Genomic DNA, 18,358 nt, shown 5'->3' on the forward strand with positions numbered 1-18,358 from the left:
CGCAAATCCCGACCCAGGAGCCAAAAGTTCCTCCCTCCTGGAGGGGGGCAACATGGTGGCCCGTGGGAGCATTACACCACAGAAGTCAGAAGCGCTACAGATCTTTTTACTCTTAGTTTTTCTTTGTTTCTCTGGAGGTGTTTCTCTTAAAGATTTATGAACATACTACTGTATACAAATGATGATCAAAAAGGTTCTGATAAATATTCAAATATATTTTATTTATACCTATAAAACAGCATAGTGATATTCTCGCTTAGAATTACGATTATTGGAATGACTAAAGAAATGAGTTAAAATCAATAACAATAATATTGCCTTAACTATTCTGGATCATTTATTAATATAATCATCAATCTGTGGGGTTTTTTGGTAGGTAATATGTCTACAGCTAGGAACAATAGTTCTGTAGATAAATGAGAAAGACCCTTCACTTAAAGAACCCATATTCAAGGGGGGAAATCATAGAAACTATATATATACATCTAAAACTATAAACTATCTATGTATATAATGCAAGAATACAGATAGGAATAGTGAAGGGAACCTACAAAGGGTTGTTAAGTGAGGTGAAACCTCACCACTGAATAAACTCTTTGGAATGCAGATAGGTAAAATATTCCATTTATTAAATCAGCAGCAGGAGCAGAAAAATAGTTCTGTCACCCAGAATCCTAAGTTTAACAGTAGCTCTATAAAACTTAAAATCTGAAACAACATACTCCCCTTCCTCCCTAATCCCAATCAGACAGTGGACCTAGGTCTGCACTAGTCCTGAAGCTTGCATTTTCTATGTTCTGTTGACAAGGAGAACTCAGCTTGTTATGCACTTTTTAGGGCAGCTATGTGTAAAAAGTATATATTACAGATAGTTTTAAGAGCTCTGACATTTATACCCAGAGGTATACTTGCTTAAGTTATGTTTTTGCATAGGTTGAAGAAAATATATTTTGTACTTTAAATGTAAGAGGGACTTATTAACATTATTTGTATAAATGGCATTTTTAAATGTTAACAAAAGCAGATTTAAATACTTGAATGCATGTGGCATGTCTGCATTGTGTTTGCTGCATACTCAATGAATAATGTAATAGGCACTGGTATTGTCACAAACACAAAAAGTTAAGGAATAGAAAGTCATGACTACACATTTTATGTGAAAAAGTCACTGACAATGGCAAAAACAAAGACTGTTTTAGGCAAGTAGACCCTGAAAACTGATGTTAGACAAGTCATCTACAAAGCTGAATTCTAATGAATGAAATGCTCCCTGCCCACATTTGAGGCCACCCAGCTTAGCCAAACATGAATGCAATAGTTGTTAAGCTTCAGGATCAATGCAATTTTAGAAAGGGCTTCACATCTCAGCCCCTCATGCAGCACGTAGCTCCCCCCGCTCCATGCTGAGCCTTCTTAGTACCTGTGTAAGAATGTTCCCCGCAGGCTGGGAGTGTGGCTCAGGGGTAGAGTGCTCGCCTCGCATGCACGAAGTCCTGGGTTCTATTACTCAGTACCATATAAACAGAAAAAGCCGGAAGTAGCCCTGTGGCTCAAGTGGTAGAGTGCTAGCCTTGAGCAAAAGAAGGTCAGGGACAGTGCCCAGGCCCTGAGTTCAAGCCCAGGACTGGCAAACAAACAAAAGAATGTTCCCCAAGACAATTCTCCAGTGCTGAGTACAAAGGATAGGCAAAATATGAAGAACCAATCTGAAAAATAAATCTGCAAGGGAATGTACCACATAGCAGATTCCAAATAGATAAAACATTATGTAGGAAATGGCTGCAGAAACATAGTCAGAAATAATATACAGAAAATTAACATAGTAATCTTGATTACTGATTAATGAATTTAATACATATTAATTGGACTAAAGAAGGTGTAGAGAGCAAAATGTATAGGCAAATTGACATTGGAAATAATAGAGGGTAGTTGAAAATGCATTATATTTTCAAAATCCCTTCAGTAGCATCATCTCATTTAATCCTAACCAATACCCAGTCACAGAGGAAAGGAAATCATTTTGATGCATGAGAGTATTGAAAAGGGTGACATTGATCAAAATATATTGCATTCGTAAACTGCTTTGTTAAATGGCAACTCCTCTGTAAAACTACTTAAAGATAACAATAAAAATGGCTTCCCCAAAAGGAATTTCACAAATTTCTTGCTTGAAGACAGTCTAAAGGAACTAGAATTGGAATCCAGGTCCAAATTAGACTCCTCATACCGTAAGAGCATTAACAAATAAAACCCCTTCAGCCAGAAAATCATAATGACTTACAGATTTAGAAAATGTGTAGCGAGCATTTGTGATGAGCCGTAGTTGTTACTGTTTAAATGAGAAAGCCTTCTAAGGAATCGTGCAGTTACACACAGTTACTTGTCAGGAAGGAGCAGCAGGGTCCTCCCAAACCTAGGCCTCCAAAGCCTGTGCTTGTAACACTGCCAGGGTTTACGGAAGCTGCACAGCTCCCTTGTGCATCGCCCGTGGTGTTTTCAACACCCAGTGACAAGGCACTGACGGTGGCAGCTTCTGTTCTCTGGGAACCTTGTCTCTGAGAGCCACAGTGCTGGGAGACAGGCGGGGTGCCTGAGCTGGGCAGAGCAACAGGGGAGAGCAGAGAGGGCGTTGGCACAACTAAATTACAGTGTGTAAATGCACTGTGAAGTACAGGGCGAAACTGAGCTACACCACTGATACACACTTCAAATGAGAAGATGAAGGGCGGAGAGGAAGACCAGCGCTGCTGAGGGGTGGGCGGGGCTGAGCGTGAGTGTGCCAGAGGCCTGCTGATGAGGGGAGGACCTGGGGGCTGAGTGTGAGTGTGCCAGAGGCCAGAGGCCTGCTGATGAGGGGAGGACCTGGGGGCTGAGCGTGAGTGTGCCAGAGGCCAGAGGCCTGCTGATGGGGGAGGACCTGGGGGGAATCTCAGCAGGAGACGAAGTAGAAATGAGCCCACTCAGCCTTTATGCAAATCACACTTGTCCCCTCAAGAAAACACCTAACAAGAAAGCGAGTGCTAGAGATGAGCATCGGGACTGGCCACTGGTTTGTGCCTTTCTCAGAGTAAAGGTAAAGCAATATCAGACAAAATGCGATTACAGTAATTCTCTTTACTCTTCTTAGAAGGAGGCCTTCATTTTCATACCCAAGCTAATACGAATACAACTGGCATGCGGCGTGACAAACAATTCCTAACAATTGTCTCTTCACCAGCACAGGGAGAGCTGGCTACTGTCATTTTCCCTCCTAATAGCTGTGCTGCTGTCCTGAACTTCTGAAGGAAAATTGCAGCTTGCTGGGATCCCAGCACTGAGGTAAAATAGGAAATTCAGATCTATGACCTGCCACGTGGATCCAATCCATGTACAGAGCAGCAGAGGCTGTGACTGTCAGGGCGCAGGTCGAGCTCTCTGGTTTCCAGGCGCAGTGGCCCTGGGCTGCTGGTGACACTGCGGCCAAACTCTGCACAATTTAGAGTCCGTTTTCACTTCCCATGTTTACAATGAATTTTAATTCTGATTAATACTAAGCTAGAAATAGCAAGGATGTCCGTAGCCTGTTTCATGTGGATTGTAGCTGTTGGCAGTAAAATTTTAGACATGAAAAAGGAGAGGATCTGAAGGCCTTCATTAATTAACATGTTACTTCTGATTCTGGTAAAACACACAAGTTTGTGGTAAAATCGTCAATTTACTTTCTTCACAATTTTTAAGTATTTCAATGTGGATATTTGCCTTCATTCGTCATTTTAAATGACACCTGGGAGAGATAAATGTTAAAATGAATAGTAATCACCACTAGACATGTGTATATTTATGAGAGCAGCAATTTTGTTTAACTTAAAATTAATCTTCATAATTTTCTTTTTACTGTTCATTTCTAGTTTCACTGCTTTGCACAGTCTTCTAGATCCAGTTCAGGCTTCCAATTGGTGTGTTATCTACACACCCAGGAAGATGAGTGAACAGCTCTTATTGGAATGCTGTGTGTATGGCTACTAGTTCCAATTTCTTTACTGTTCACATCTGTTTCATTTTATTCAAGTCTGGCTGTTCCGTTGTGTAAAGTGCAGTTTTGAAGTCTGGTGCTACTATTGCATTGGTCTCTATTTTCCATTTCCACTTTGCCAGTGTTTGCTGTACGTATTTGGGAGGTCTGATATTAGGTCATACATATTTATGAGTGCTGCATTTTCTGTGTGACGTGTTCAACACTATCAAATGTTCCTCGCACACCTTCCCATCTCAGTGATGAGGATATGGTCACTCCCTCCTCTTTGGGTTACCACTTGCATCTGTATCTTCGTCTAGTGTACTTTGACCAAGGGTCATGTGAGGTGTTGTTGTTCGTACATGCTAGGTTCCTTGGAGAATTTAATCCATTCTAATTTACAGTAATTACTGGCAATTAGTGGGCATGAATTTGCTTTAATGTTGGAATAACCCACATACCAATTTAAGATAATGAATTTTTTTAGTATATGTGCTGCCGAAGCGAGCACTAAGATAATGAATTTTTTAAGGTAAAAATTTTCCTCTTTTTGAGACCTGTTTCTGATGAAAGTCTACAGTTTTTCAGAAACTGCCCAAGACATGAATACTCAGAGGGACAGAGGGAGAGGTAACTGGTAACAAGTGGTTAACCAGAAGACTAGATCAATAACTTGTCCTTTGGCTATAACCTGGTGTAATTTTCACTCCCTAGTTCACCAAGCTTTATATAGCTAAGAGTCTCATGGATCACTGCCTCAGAGAAAACAGAAATAAAGCATTTACAATTTCCTTATTTTCTTGAACACTGGATAAAAGGGTAGTGTATACAAATACTGTGTACAATATGCTTCTAGTCATGTAAAACTGAAAGTTAAAATACCATGATAAGTTGATGTTAGGCTAAATGAACCCCAAGATAAGGATTCAAATGTTTTTTCTTTCTTGTTATTGTTTCTAACATATTTATAAGGTGATTTTTTTTTGTTGCTTTGTATGTCCCTCCCCCATGGTATAACTTGTTTTCACTGTATTTGATGTTGGTATAATTTGGAGTGGGGAAGGGAAAAAACAAATTGTTTTAAATGGGGATACAGGTGGACCCATTGCAATAATGAAATGTACAAGATGCTATGTCGAAAAATGAACTTTACAACTATCTTCCTTTGCTTCATAGTTTATTTTTATTACTATCCTCTATTATCCCATTTGCCATGTGACTGCACAGATTACAGGGAGCAAGGTCAATCTGGCTGCCTAGCCTGTTTCTTGCTTTGACAATGGAAAATGGTGCTGCTGCTGCTGCGTGACCAGTTCCAGGCCTGGAGGGCTTTGCCCCCTGCTTCTCATTCTCTTGGTCCTGACTGGTGGGTGGGTGGAACGCATGCTCATCAGCACACGCCATGGTGAGTGAGGCTTTCACGTGGGAATTCTCCATCCAGGCCCCGGGTGAATCTGGAGCAAGCCCAGGCCCAAAGGCTTCCTTAAGCGGTAGAAATGAGAACTACAGGCAGCTCAAGACATCCCAGCATAAGGAAAGCTAAGACACGCCTGGGCGGGTCCCTTGCAGGCCGCAGAAACACTGGCTAGTGGTACTCATGGATGAATCTCAAAGTTAACTGCCATTCTGTTGATGTCCAGTCACTGTACAGGGAAACACAAAGCTACATCTTATTATGTATAATGAGATTCCAGAAAATCCTCTATAGCTTATTAGCATGCATGATAAACATCAGTTCAATTTATTTTTAGTAATAAATAATCATAATGGTGGAAAATTTCTCATTCATAATACCTCATAACTCCTAAAATGCTTGCACCTGCATTATCTCCTTTTAGAAATAGTATTTCACAAAATTTCACCAAGTATAACACTAAAATAAAAAACATTACCTAGTACAGTGAGTAAATGTCAGATTTAGGTTTAAATCTGTAGCCTTCAGGCCCCAGGCCCCGGGTTCCTTCCAAGCTATAATATTTTTTTTCATAGGCAGCAAATTTAACATTTTGAAAGAATGTTGATATTTCAGGTACTCATTCATGGGTAATTTAACAACCTAAAAATGTCATTAAAAGCTATATGAGAAATGAGACTTGTAATAAGTAGAGTGAAGCAATTATCCAGCCCAAGACTTGTTCCATATGCCTAGTTCTCAATGAAGGAAATTGAACTAGTATTGTGTCACTTTAATTTGTGTTTTTCCATGAAAAAGATGACACTTTTTCTCTTTACCTTTCTTTCCTATATTGTAGGAAAGAAATATTTCAAGTGAGAGAAAATGCTTCAAATAATACGTTGACCTAGCAGTGGTGGATGATGGTGAACTATTTTTTCCTAAATTAATGCATCTATCTATCTATCTATCTATCTATCTATCTATCTATCTATCTATCTATCTATCTATCTATCTATCTATCTGTCTGTCTGTCTGTCTGTCTGTCTGTCTGTCTGTCTATCTATGTATCTATCTGTTTGTCTGTCTGTCTGTCTGTGTGTCTGTCTGTCTGCCGGCCTGCCTGCCTGCCTATCTATGTATCTATCATCTACCTAGCTGACACCTATCATCCGTCCATCCGCATGTATGTGTGATTTACTATAAAATGTCTAAGGAATTATATGAACATGCCAGTGTGTCTGTGTATCTGTGTGTCTTTCCTAAAATGTCACTGAATGAAAGTTGACAATAAATGCACCAAAGAATGTAACTACTGAGTATGCTTACTATATGCATGCTAATAGCAAGAGTACTGATAATAGTTAAATCATTAAGAGCTGATAAATTTTTGGTATTTGTTACTTTGTTTTTGGGAAGAAAGAAGTCATTAATTACTTGTGTTATTAATTATAAAAATAGACAGGTTGAACATCTCTATTCAAAAATTTTAGTATCTGAAATGTTCCAAAATCTGAACTTTCTGAGTATCTGAGGCCTTACATGGAGCAGCCCGCACCAGACATCAGATGATGGTTTGCAGTCAAGATGCGGGCGTATGGAAACATTGCTGACAATCACTTTTGGGACACCTGTGTGTAGGGAAGACTAGGGTATTTTGTCCTTAGACTGGGTCCTGTCCTGAGAGCACAAACATCACAAACTCTGCCACACGGCTGGAGTCTCGCACTTCAGGCTTGGGAGACTCGGCTGCAGCGGAGCTCAGTCTGCAGGAAGCAGGCTGTGTCTGGCAGCACCTGCCTATGCACGCAGTTAAGGAGTGAGAGCAATTGCTTCTGTAGGGCTTGTGTGTGCGTCGGGTTCCATCCTAAACATGACTAATCATGACCCAGTCCTTGTCATCCTGGAAATAGTGAAGTGAAATGACCAGTGTCCATCACATGTGTGGCTGATGTTTTGAAGAGTGGTTTGCTAAGGTTGCCAGTTCCATTTTACAGAAAGTGACATTGGACAGCAGATAATGTAGTTCTACCATAGATGTGAAGTGAAGGTAAGAGGCAAATTGGTAGCTAGAGGGAAATATAAGGCTGAGGGAGGGCACATGAAATAAAATGCTGTGTATGAGGTTTGTGATTTGCCTCGGGCTCAGAGGAACCATAAATACAGACAATGAGAAACTGTATTCAAAATGATCTCAGTAGAAACAAGAAGCATCAAACGAGACATAACTTCACAGGAGCAAATACAAATTCCTACATTTAGTTTCAAACAGTTGGTTTCATATAACTAAAAAAGTAGAAAACAGGATTTATAGCAGTTCTGCTAGAAAAAAAATCATGAAGTTTTATTTAGCTTCAAGCTCAATTGGAACTGACAGTAAGACACTGTTCTTCAACATAGTAATGCAATGCTGGGCTGTGAGGTGGTTCAGCACAAAGGAGATTAGTCTCCTTGAGCTCTATTTTGATCATATTAAATCCACATTATCTCTTCCACTTTGGAGTTTCATACTTTGCGTGTGACACTAATAAACGCAAGGGGATCCTGAATGAGATGAACAGGGTAGAATATTATGTCTCAAAAAAAATGACAGACTCAACTTTCTTACCATAGAAGAAATAGCTTCAGGGTGAAAGACAGCCTTCTTCAACGATCTCTGTATGCATCTAAAGAAAAGGGAAATGAATAACTCTGGGTAGATGTCAAATAAATGAATCTTGTTCTGCAGTAGGGTGATAACTCTAATCACTACATAACTATGTCTCAAAGTAAAGCAAAGCTTTTGGGGGGGGATGTTTAGTATTATCAGAAAAAAAGTACTTAGGATATGAATCACAGGAAGAATTTCCAACTGGGAGTGGTGGCCCAAGCCTGTAATCTTAGCTTGTTGGTTGGTGGTTCAGGTCCAGCCAGGCAGAGCACAGGAGCCATCTGGAGTGGCACACAGGCTGCGTGCAGGGGCTCGGCTCGGCCTTGGCAGTGACACAGGCCACTGGTGACCACGGAGGGTGGTCCTCATCTCTGCCCACGTCACACCCCCAAATGGCTGTGACTTACTAAACACACGTTGACAGACAAGGGGCCTGTCGACAAGGGATTGCATCATTAATGATTCCCATGGCTGACGTTCCAGCTACAGAGTTTGGGAGCAAAGCTGAGTGCTTTCCGTTGCCATCAGATGTTATTGCAGGCTTTCTATTCTAAGATGTAAAATAAGAAGACTGGTTCACATAGGCCTTCATCCCATGTCACTTTGCAGAGCCTAACAAAGGAATGTCAAGCATGTAGTTTAAAATGACATGTATGTCAGGTTTGATGGTACATGCTTGTAACATGGGAGGCAGCGCTGACAAGATCATAGTTAGGGCCATCTTGAGCCCTAATCAGAAGCAAGGTGGCTGTGTCTGTTTAATGTGCAAACTCCCAACTATGTGAGAGGCAGAGGTAGAAGGAACTTGAAGTGAGGCTGGCCTTGGACAATAACACAAGACTATAGCCAAAAAAGAAATAAAGCAGAAAGAAGGCTAGGTATAGAGCACTGTGCGGCGGGCACAAGATCCTGAGTTCAAACCCCAGCACTGCCAAAACATATACGTGTACTAACACAACAGTTACATCTGTAAATCAGGCTGTCCAGCTGTCTTTGTTAAACTTACATTTACTAGAATTCCCAGCACTAAAATGCTTTACCTGGTTTAAATTTTACTCACTGGCATGAAAATATTTTCTTCAGAATAGAGCCAGAAATTACAAAATTCCTAAATCTAAAACAGTGATGCTATATTATTTTCTTAAACTAGCGGTATATATTCTTCACTAATCAGAAGATATAGCTTCCTCTCTCTCAGCCTGATTCATATTCCTTTTATTAATTCAACATGGAGTTTATAGAGCAATATATTTTATGACTATTAATTCACAACCTATCTTCTCCACTTTCAAGTACATACTCTTTCACTGTGAAAGAGTTTCATATGAAAATCCACAGGGTCTGACCAGTGACTTTGTGCCTTGGAATTCACCAGTGTGTATAATTCATGGCCCACTGTATGATGTCTATGCTTGGCTGTGTGTGTTTTAGATGTGCTTATAATGCAGGGACATGCAAACATTTAAAAATCAGTTTTTCATTTGGTATTCAGTCTGTTTACCTCAGTGTCATAGCTTTACCATAATTTAATGAGTTGAAAGTGAATCAGTTATTAACAAATAAAATGCCATTTAAAAAGTGATGCGAATTGGAAAATGATGGAAGTGAACATGACACACATTTCTTGGAGTAGTAGTTTTTGTCAGGTTAGATGGATGCTGTACAGATGTTACTTCAGGTACCCCTCAAACCTGGATACAAAGAAGTGCCTTACATTCTTGTTAATACCTGGTAGTTTGACATTTATTAATATGAAGACTTTAATAAAATGTTTATTTGGTTAGATGTTTTTTTCTTCAGCATGAATATATTTCTAATACTTTGTGAGGTATTCCATTTAGCATCTTTACTGACTTGTTCAGCCAGTATTTATTCTAATGTCAGGACTTGTCCAGGCAGTGGTCAAGTGATGTGGACAGGGCAGTGGACAATGTGGACAGGACTCTCCCACTGTGGAGGGCTTAGGGTGACTGTGGGGAACAAGGTAGTTGTGGCATAAGCAGCCTCTCTGGGGAGGTGAAATTAAGACTGAAAATTAAATATTAACATGGCAAGATTGGAGAATTCCATAGCAATAGGAAGTGCAGATATGCTGATAATAGAAACAAGATTCTCCTGTTCAAGGGACAGATAGAATGCCAGTATGGCTGGAAAATGGAAAAGCATGAGTCACCAACTCCATATTTCAGAGGGTTATGAAACATGAGGCCAACAATGGAGATGGAAACATAGACAATGTGTTTAGGAAATCAAAGTGATAGTATTTACTGGTTAAATAGATTTGAGGAATAACAAAGAAATTAGGTCCTTCCAAATTTTTACTAAATCTTCCTTCTTGCTCCATTGAGGAACTGGGCAGACTTCTGGGTCTGAGATATTGATGGGGTGGACTCAAGGTCCTGTATTCATCACCATTAGGTCACTACCATTCAGTTGGTGCAGTAGGCAACTGAACGTTTGAGTGTGAACTTCACGTGAGGCAGGGACAGAGGGAGACAGTTGTGAATCACCTAAACATGAACAGTGAAGCAAGGAAACAATATCATCAGTGAGGAGGTTAACAACAAAACTGTGGGCTAACAAGACCGATGTTAGCCGGAACTGTGAAAGGGAATTGTTCACTTGTCAGTGGCCATGAAGGAGAACCAGCAACACAATTTGTGGGAAACATTTTAAGAACTAAGCGGCTCCCTCTGTTGATGGAACTGAGTGAGAAGAGGGCAGAGCAGTGACACTAGCCTTGACCACATGAAGGCTGGTCATGGATTGAAGGCTGGTCATGGGTTGAAGGCTGATCATGAGTTGAAGGTTGATCATGGATTGAAGGCTGATCATGGGTTGAAGGCTGATCATGGGTTGAAGGCTGATCATGGGTTGAAGGCTGATCATGAGTTGAAGGCTGGTCATGGATTGAAGGTTGATCATGGGTTGAAGGCTGATCATGGGTTGAAGGCTGATCATGGGTTGAAGGTTGATCATGAGTTGAAGGCTGATCATGAGTTGAAGGCTGATCATGAGTTGAAGGCTGATCATGAGTTGAAGGTTGATCATGGGTTGAAGGCTGATCATGGGGTTGAAGGCTGATCATGGGTTGAAGGCTGGTCATGGGTTGAAGGCTGATCATGGGCTGAAGGTTGATCATGGATTGAAGATTGATCATAGGCTGAAGGCTGATCATGGGCTGAAGGTTGATCATGAGTTGAAGGTTGATCATGCACTGAAGGCTGATCATGGATTGAAGGTTGATCATGGGCTGAAGGCTGATCATTGGTTGAAGGTTGATTATGGGTTGAAGGCTGATCATGGGTTGAAGGTTGATCATGGGCTGAAGGCTGATCATTGGTTGAAGGTTGATTATGGGTTGAAGGCTGATCATGGGTTGAAGGTTGATCATGGGCTGAAGGCTTATCATGGGTTGAAGGCTGATCATGGGGCTAGAGTGTTTTTGTTGTCTTTTTTCAAAAAACAACATAGTTCTTTCTGTTTCTTAGGTTGCTTGAGCAAGGCTCCCGCCTCAACCTCCAGGTGGCTGGCACTGTTGAGAACATTGTGTCCAGCTTGGAAAAGTTTTAAATACAGGTGTCATGGTGAGGGGATGGGCTGTGATGTGAGAAACATTCATTTTCACTGGTAGTGTGCTAAAGACAACTTCCCTGTGCTTTGTGGGTCTGTATTGAGATGACAGGGAAGAGCATCTTCAGTTCCAGATGGATGACACACTTCCTTCTCATTTCTTTATTTCTTTACCAGTGAGTTTTACAAATCAATATTTAATTTGACAGCCAAATTCTTAAGAGAAGGAGAAGATAATAATGTTTACTTGCTGAACCCTCTCTTCTGGCTGAAGAGTGTCTTCCTGTCCACCACCCTGTACAATAACCACCCTTAGACTTTGCCTCTTCTATTGTTGATATTTTCCTCAATAAGTGCCAATTGTATCAGAAACCAGAAATTCATTACCATGTAGAAGGGTGATGTTTTAAATCATCACTGTCATTAACACATTTTACTTTGATCAGATAAGCAACATATATAGGTTGTAATAAATGACAAAAGAGGATAAAACAAACCTAAAAATGCTGGCCATGCCAGTGCTTCTGAGCTAGAATCCCTTCTGGCCTTACTTGCATGGGCCACGTGAACCTCAGCAGCATTCAGGGTGACACGTGTGGCCACATGGGCCACGTGAACCTCAGCAGCGTTCAGGCTGACACGTGTGACCATGGGCCAGCCTGCTTGCAACAAGACTAGAATTTAGATTGACAATTTTTATTCCTGTTTGGTGACAAGTGATCAAAATAAGAAGATGGTATTTAAAATATTTATCTCTACTTTGTTGTTGGATAAAGAAAACAATATAAAATCACAAATACACTTATTTTTGGGTGTGTGTGCCTGATGTGGAGCTTAAACTCCGCCTGGGTGTGGTTCCCAGAGCTTTTTCACTTATGGCAAGCACTCTGTCACCTGAGCCACAGCTCCACTTGTTTTTTTTTTTGGTTGTTAATTGAGTCTCATGATCTCAGCCTCCTGAAAAGCTAGCATTACAGACATGAGCTACTGGTGCCCAGATACAAATATACTTTTTTTTTTTTTTTTGGTTGGTCATGGGGCTTGATCTCTGGGCCTGGGCGCTGTCTGTTGTCCCTCAGCTCTTCAGCTCAAGGCGAGTGCTCTACCACTTGAGCACCACTTCTGGTTTTCTGGTGTTTAATTGGAGATAAGAGTCTCATAGATTTTCCTGCCTGGGCTGGCTTTGAACTGTGCTCCTCAGATCTCAGCCTCCTGAGTAGCTAGGATTACAAGAGTGAGCCACCAGCACCAATACAAATATACTTTTATATTATACTTAATATATGTGGACAAATTTTCTTGGTTCAGGAGAAAGCATAAATAGTTTATTTTCCCTTTTGCATTTCCCCAAATATACCTTTAGAAATTGTGTTTGACTTTATACATCCATTGATAATTTCTTCGGGACTATTTTTTCTCTATTACTTTGAATCTGAGTATATTTTAAGATTTTTCTTAGATGACTAATAGTGTATCATTGGTTTTCTTTTTGTGTTAATTAATTATAATGAATTCACCATATTTTTACATTCATACTCTGTGCATTTTGCAATTCTTCTACTCATTTGTCTACTGAATTCATTTATGTTAGAGAAATTAATCAGTTAGCTTTGGTTCTTTTCTCAGGTTCTTGTTTGTCTTTGTAATTATTTTATTTAGAAAAATTTAATTCCATGTACTTAAACCTAAATAAGTTACATCATAGTAACTTATAAATAGCCTGTTTCTTAAGCACAAAAATGTATCTTCCACAAATGCAGTATGTATAAGACAACTTTGTTCCATAAAAAAGTAATTACTTATATTTACCTTTTAAATAGTAAAATAGCCATGAAACTGTAGTCTTGTTTGAATGTTAAAGTTATTGAACGCCAGCCATATTTATATAAATTAAAAATGTCTTCCAATTATGGAGTTCTGTGATTTAGTGAGAAGACAGGGAACATGATTAAAAATGTAGAAGACTGTATCACAAAGTGTTCTTTCTTCATTTGTCTTGACAAATGTAGTTCAGTACCAATTCTTTGATACTGCCTCAGGGTAGACTAGTAAATTTCCTCTAACACATTTGTGGAAATACTTCAGTGTGAGTGATAATGAGGTTTCACTCGTTTTCAGCTAATGGCTGGGCTCAGGAATGGAGGAAGACTGGATAGGCAAGAACGACTGGGTTTGCACAGAACAGAGACATGACTAAGGGGCTCCACTAAACCTGTTTTGTCTTTTTTAGTACCTGCAACTTCATGAGTGCCTGCAGTAAACACTGAGTGTCACTACAAGTTAAAATAAAATAATTCATGAGATGTAGCTAGTTGTGATCACTAAATATATCTATGACTACAGGGGAAAAGTGACTCAATAGACATAGTTTCTGTATCACAAAACCCATCTACAGGGCTCAACACTGAACACAATTTAATTTTGCTATGAAGTTCACGTTCATAGCTTCAATCCTGAGTGACCAGGCTGGGTGTGCCCTCACATTTCCGTCATCTCAGCACTGGGGAGGCTGAGGCAGGATGATTATGAATTTGAGGCCAGCCTGGGTTAGGTAGCAAGGCTGTCTCAAAGCAAACAAAAACCAAAACAAGCAAGAGGCACTCAAATGCAGCCACTATGGAAAATGAGCGCTACGCTTGCCACGGACCTGCAGTCCTGGCGCTGGCTGTGCTGTCCCTGCCACCAGCTGCAAGGACACTGCCCGCTGTGCACTTGGCCGCGCTGCTCACCACAGCCATTTTGTCATTTTTGTCACCATACATGGGCCTGGAGGTCGTATGTGATCATCTGCAAAAAGAAGTTGGATAGTTGTTACAGAAGCCAAGGTAGTGGTTTCAGTACAGTCAGATTGGAGGGCAAAGCTTTGAGGTGCTGTTGTATGGTTGGTGATTGTACACCTCAAGAGCTAGAATGAAACTTTTCACAAAAATGACAATTGTTTGAGGAAATCACAACATTTAACCTGATTTAAATATGAAACAATCTATACACGTATCCAATACAGTGCATGTGTTTTGCGTATCAGTTAAAAGGTTTTAGAAGTGGAAAGATTATGCTGAGGTAACTCGTTGGAGAAGTGCTACTGACATCTCACATCACACACGTGTGTCCATAGAGAGGAGTGAACCACGTTCTTTCTTCACAACTGAGCCCTAGAGTAAGTTAGTTTCTTTGTCTCAAATCCTGTATTTTACAGGTGCTTTTTACAACTTCTGTGCTTCATACTAAACTCCAGAGAAATTTTGAGAATGTTTATGTTCAAAAAATATTCAACAGGGAGAGCAAGGTTCTGAGGATGGAAAAACGCGTCGAGGAACCCACAGGACAACTGCTTTAAAAACTAGGAACAGGCTGGGAGCTGGTGGCTCATGCAGGTTGAGATGTGAGGAACTTGTCTATGAGGCTCTTATCTCCAACTGACAACCAGAAAACTGGAAGTGATGCTGTGGCTCCAAGTGGGTAGAATAAAAGAGCTCAGGCACAGCACCCAGGTTCTGAGTTCAAGCCCCATGACTGACAAACCCCAAAACTGGAACAGAGAACACTTACAGTGCTATTCAGCCATACCCCTCACAGGATTAAGTGATTTTCCAGACCTGTGTGTTGGTTGGACTCAGCCTAGTGCTCTACCACCTGTGAGCATGTGGGCAGCTCAGGACAATGCCAGACCTGCTTTGGATCTTCCCTAAAGGCAGACACAATCAGTGCATTAGTTGGAATAAATCTGTATGGCTCTCTGTTACAAATGATTTGAGGAAGAGTATCTATGCAGGTTGCTTGATCTGTTTTGCTATTTTAGTAGAAACACAATGAATCATTGAGATTTTTGAGCTTCCAGTTCATTTCAGACCAATAGAAATGCTCCTGTCTTCTCGGTGACAGGTAATAGACCAACTGCTGAAGAAAATAAAATGAGTGTGATATGTTTCTAGCTGTCATGAAATTTTAGTCATTGAAATATTGCTGAGGACCTGGGTTTTCATATGTTCCTGCATCCTTCAAAAATGATGCACACAAACAAATCAAGACGATCAGCTTTTCTCTACTCACTGTTTCTAATGGCGTTCTATATTTCTGCAAGCAGATTTTGAATCCAAGGACCAGTTTTGCATTGCACAATGTGTGAGGAGCAGAGCCTACATTCATACATTTCAAGGATCCAGTTTGCTGTCCCGAAAGAACATCCATTCAGAGAGCTCAGGACGATCACATTAAATGACGGTCATGCCGTGTTCTTCTCCCCGAACAGCTGGCACCCTGCGATGACAGGCGGCGATCAGGGCGGCAGCAATGACAAAAGGGGCTTTCCACAAATGCTCCCACTTTGTAACATCGTGGGCCAGAAGTATCAGGCTCAGGGAGGTTCGTCTTCCTCCTGCCTCTTACTACACCAGGGGTTCCAATCGTCACTGTCGGGAAGTACATCCAGAACCACCTTTCCAAACCACCTTTGGAAATGAAGACTTCGCCTCAATTCCTGTCACAATCCACATTCATGATCCTCCCTGCTCCGAGGACTCAGTTCAGAATCCCAGCGTCCAGCCGAGGCAGAGGGCCCACCGCCCAACAGCACCTCGGGAGGTGTGGGGTCCGAGTTGGAGGCGGCGCACGGGGAGGAACCCAAGGCCTCTTCCGAAAGACGGTGCGAGACAACCCCACGGGGAGCTGCCCCCCACGGGGAGCTGCCGAGGAGCTGCGGAGACCTCCGCGTGTTCCGGGCCGGGGAGACTTCAGAACGGAAGACCGTGGGGCTGGCATGCGCACAAGGGCGCGTGCCCGCCGGGGCCATGGGCTGGCGGGGACATAAAGATACCTTCACTGCACGGCTTCTTACAAGTGCTGGTCCTGAGGAGACACACCTGGGAGACGCAGACCACACACCCTCCGTGGAGGTCACACACACGCGCACACACCCCCTCCATGGAGGACACGTGTGCACGCGCACACACACACCCCTCCATGGAGGACACGCGCACACACACCCCTCCATGGAGGACACACGCGCACACACCCCTCCATGGAGGACACGTGCACACACACACCCCTCCATGGAGGACACACACACACACACACCCCTCCATGGAGGACACACACACACACACACACACCCCTCCATGGAGGACACACACACACACCCCTCCATGGAGGACACACACACACACCCCTCCATGGACACACACATGCACACACACCCCTCCATGGAGGACACACATGCACACACACCCCTCCATGGAGGACACACACACACACACCCCTCCATGGAGGACACACACACACACACCCCTCCATGGAGGACGCACACACACACACCCCTCCATGGAGGACACACACACACACACACCCCTCCATGGAGGACACACACACACACACACCCCTCCATGGAGGACACACACACACACCCCTCCATGGAGGACACACGCACACACACACCCCTCCATGGAGTACACACACACACACACACACACCCCTCCATGGAGGACACACGCGCGCACACACACCCCTCCATGGAGGACACACGCGCACACACCCCTCCATGGAGGACACGTGCGCACGCGCACACCCCTCCATGGAGGACACACGCACACACACCCCTCCATGGAGGACACACACACGCACACACACACCCCTCCATGGAGGACACACACACGCACACACACACCCCTCCATGGAGGACACACGCGCACACACACACCCCTCCATGGAGGACACACACACGCACACACACACCCCTCCATGGAGGACACACGTGCACACACACACACCCCTCCATGGAGGACACGTGTGCACGCGCACACACACCCCTCCATGGACACACACACACACACCGCTCCATGGAGGACACACACACACACCCCTCCATGGACACACACACACACACCCCTCCATGGACACACACACACACCCCTCCATGGAGGACACACACACACACCCCTCCATGGAGGACACACACACACCCCTCCATGGAGGACACGCGCACACACCCCTCCATGGACACACACACACACCCCTCCATGGAGGACACACACACACACCCCTCCATGGAGTACACACACACACACACCCCTCCATGGAGTAAACACACACATACACCGCTCCATGGACACACACACAAACACCCCTCCAGGGAGGACACACACACACACACCCCTCCATGGAGGACACACACACACACCCCTCCATGGAGGACACACACACACACCCCTCCATGGAGGACACACACACACACACACCCCTCCATGGAGGATACACATGCACACATCCCTCCATGGAGGACAAACACACACACACCCCTCCATGGAGGACACACACACACACACCCCTCCATGGAGGACACACATGCACACACACCCCTCCATGGAGAACACACACACACACACCCCTCCATGGAGGACACACACACACACACCCCTCCATGGAGGACACACATGCACACACACACACACACCCCTCCATGGAGGACACACACACACACACCCCTCCATGGAGGACACACATGCACACACACACACACACCCCTCCATGGAGGACACACACACACACACCCCTCCATGGAGGACACACACACACACACCCCTCCATGGAGGACACACACACGCAAACCCCTCCATGGAGGACACACACACACACACCCCTCCATGGAGGACACACACACATACACACCCCTCCATGGAGGACACACACACACACCCCTCCATGGAGGACACACATGCACACACACCCCTCCATGGAGAACACACACACACACACC

General features: G+C 43.1%; 1 long non-coding RNA gene across 3 annotated transcripts in view; it reads right to left on the reverse strand.

The window, feature by feature from the left end:
• Positions 1 to 5,171: 5,171 nt before the first annotated feature.
• LOC138823717 (uncharacterized) overlaps positions 5,172 to 18,358 on the reverse strand; it is a 91,363-nt gene continuing 78,176 nt past the window's right edge. For all 3 annotated transcript variants that reach the window (XR_011370888.1, XR_011370889.1, XR_011370890.1), the window contains 2 exons: positions 7,996 to 8,053; positions 5,172 to 5,637 (listed from right to left, as the gene is read on the reverse strand). This is a non-coding gene — a long non-coding RNA (uncharacterized lncRNA). The remainder of the gene's footprint in view (positions 5,638 to 7,995; positions 8,054 to 18,358) is intronic.

Source organism: Dipodomys merriami, unplaced genomic scaffold, assembly GCF_024711535.1.
Source record: "Dipodomys merriami isolate MVZ:Mamm:240054 unplaced genomic scaffold, mDipMer1.0.p SCAF_122, whole genome shotgun sequence".
Taxonomy (NCBI): Eukaryota; Metazoa; Chordata; class Mammalia; order Rodentia; family Heteromyidae; genus Dipodomys; species Dipodomys merriami.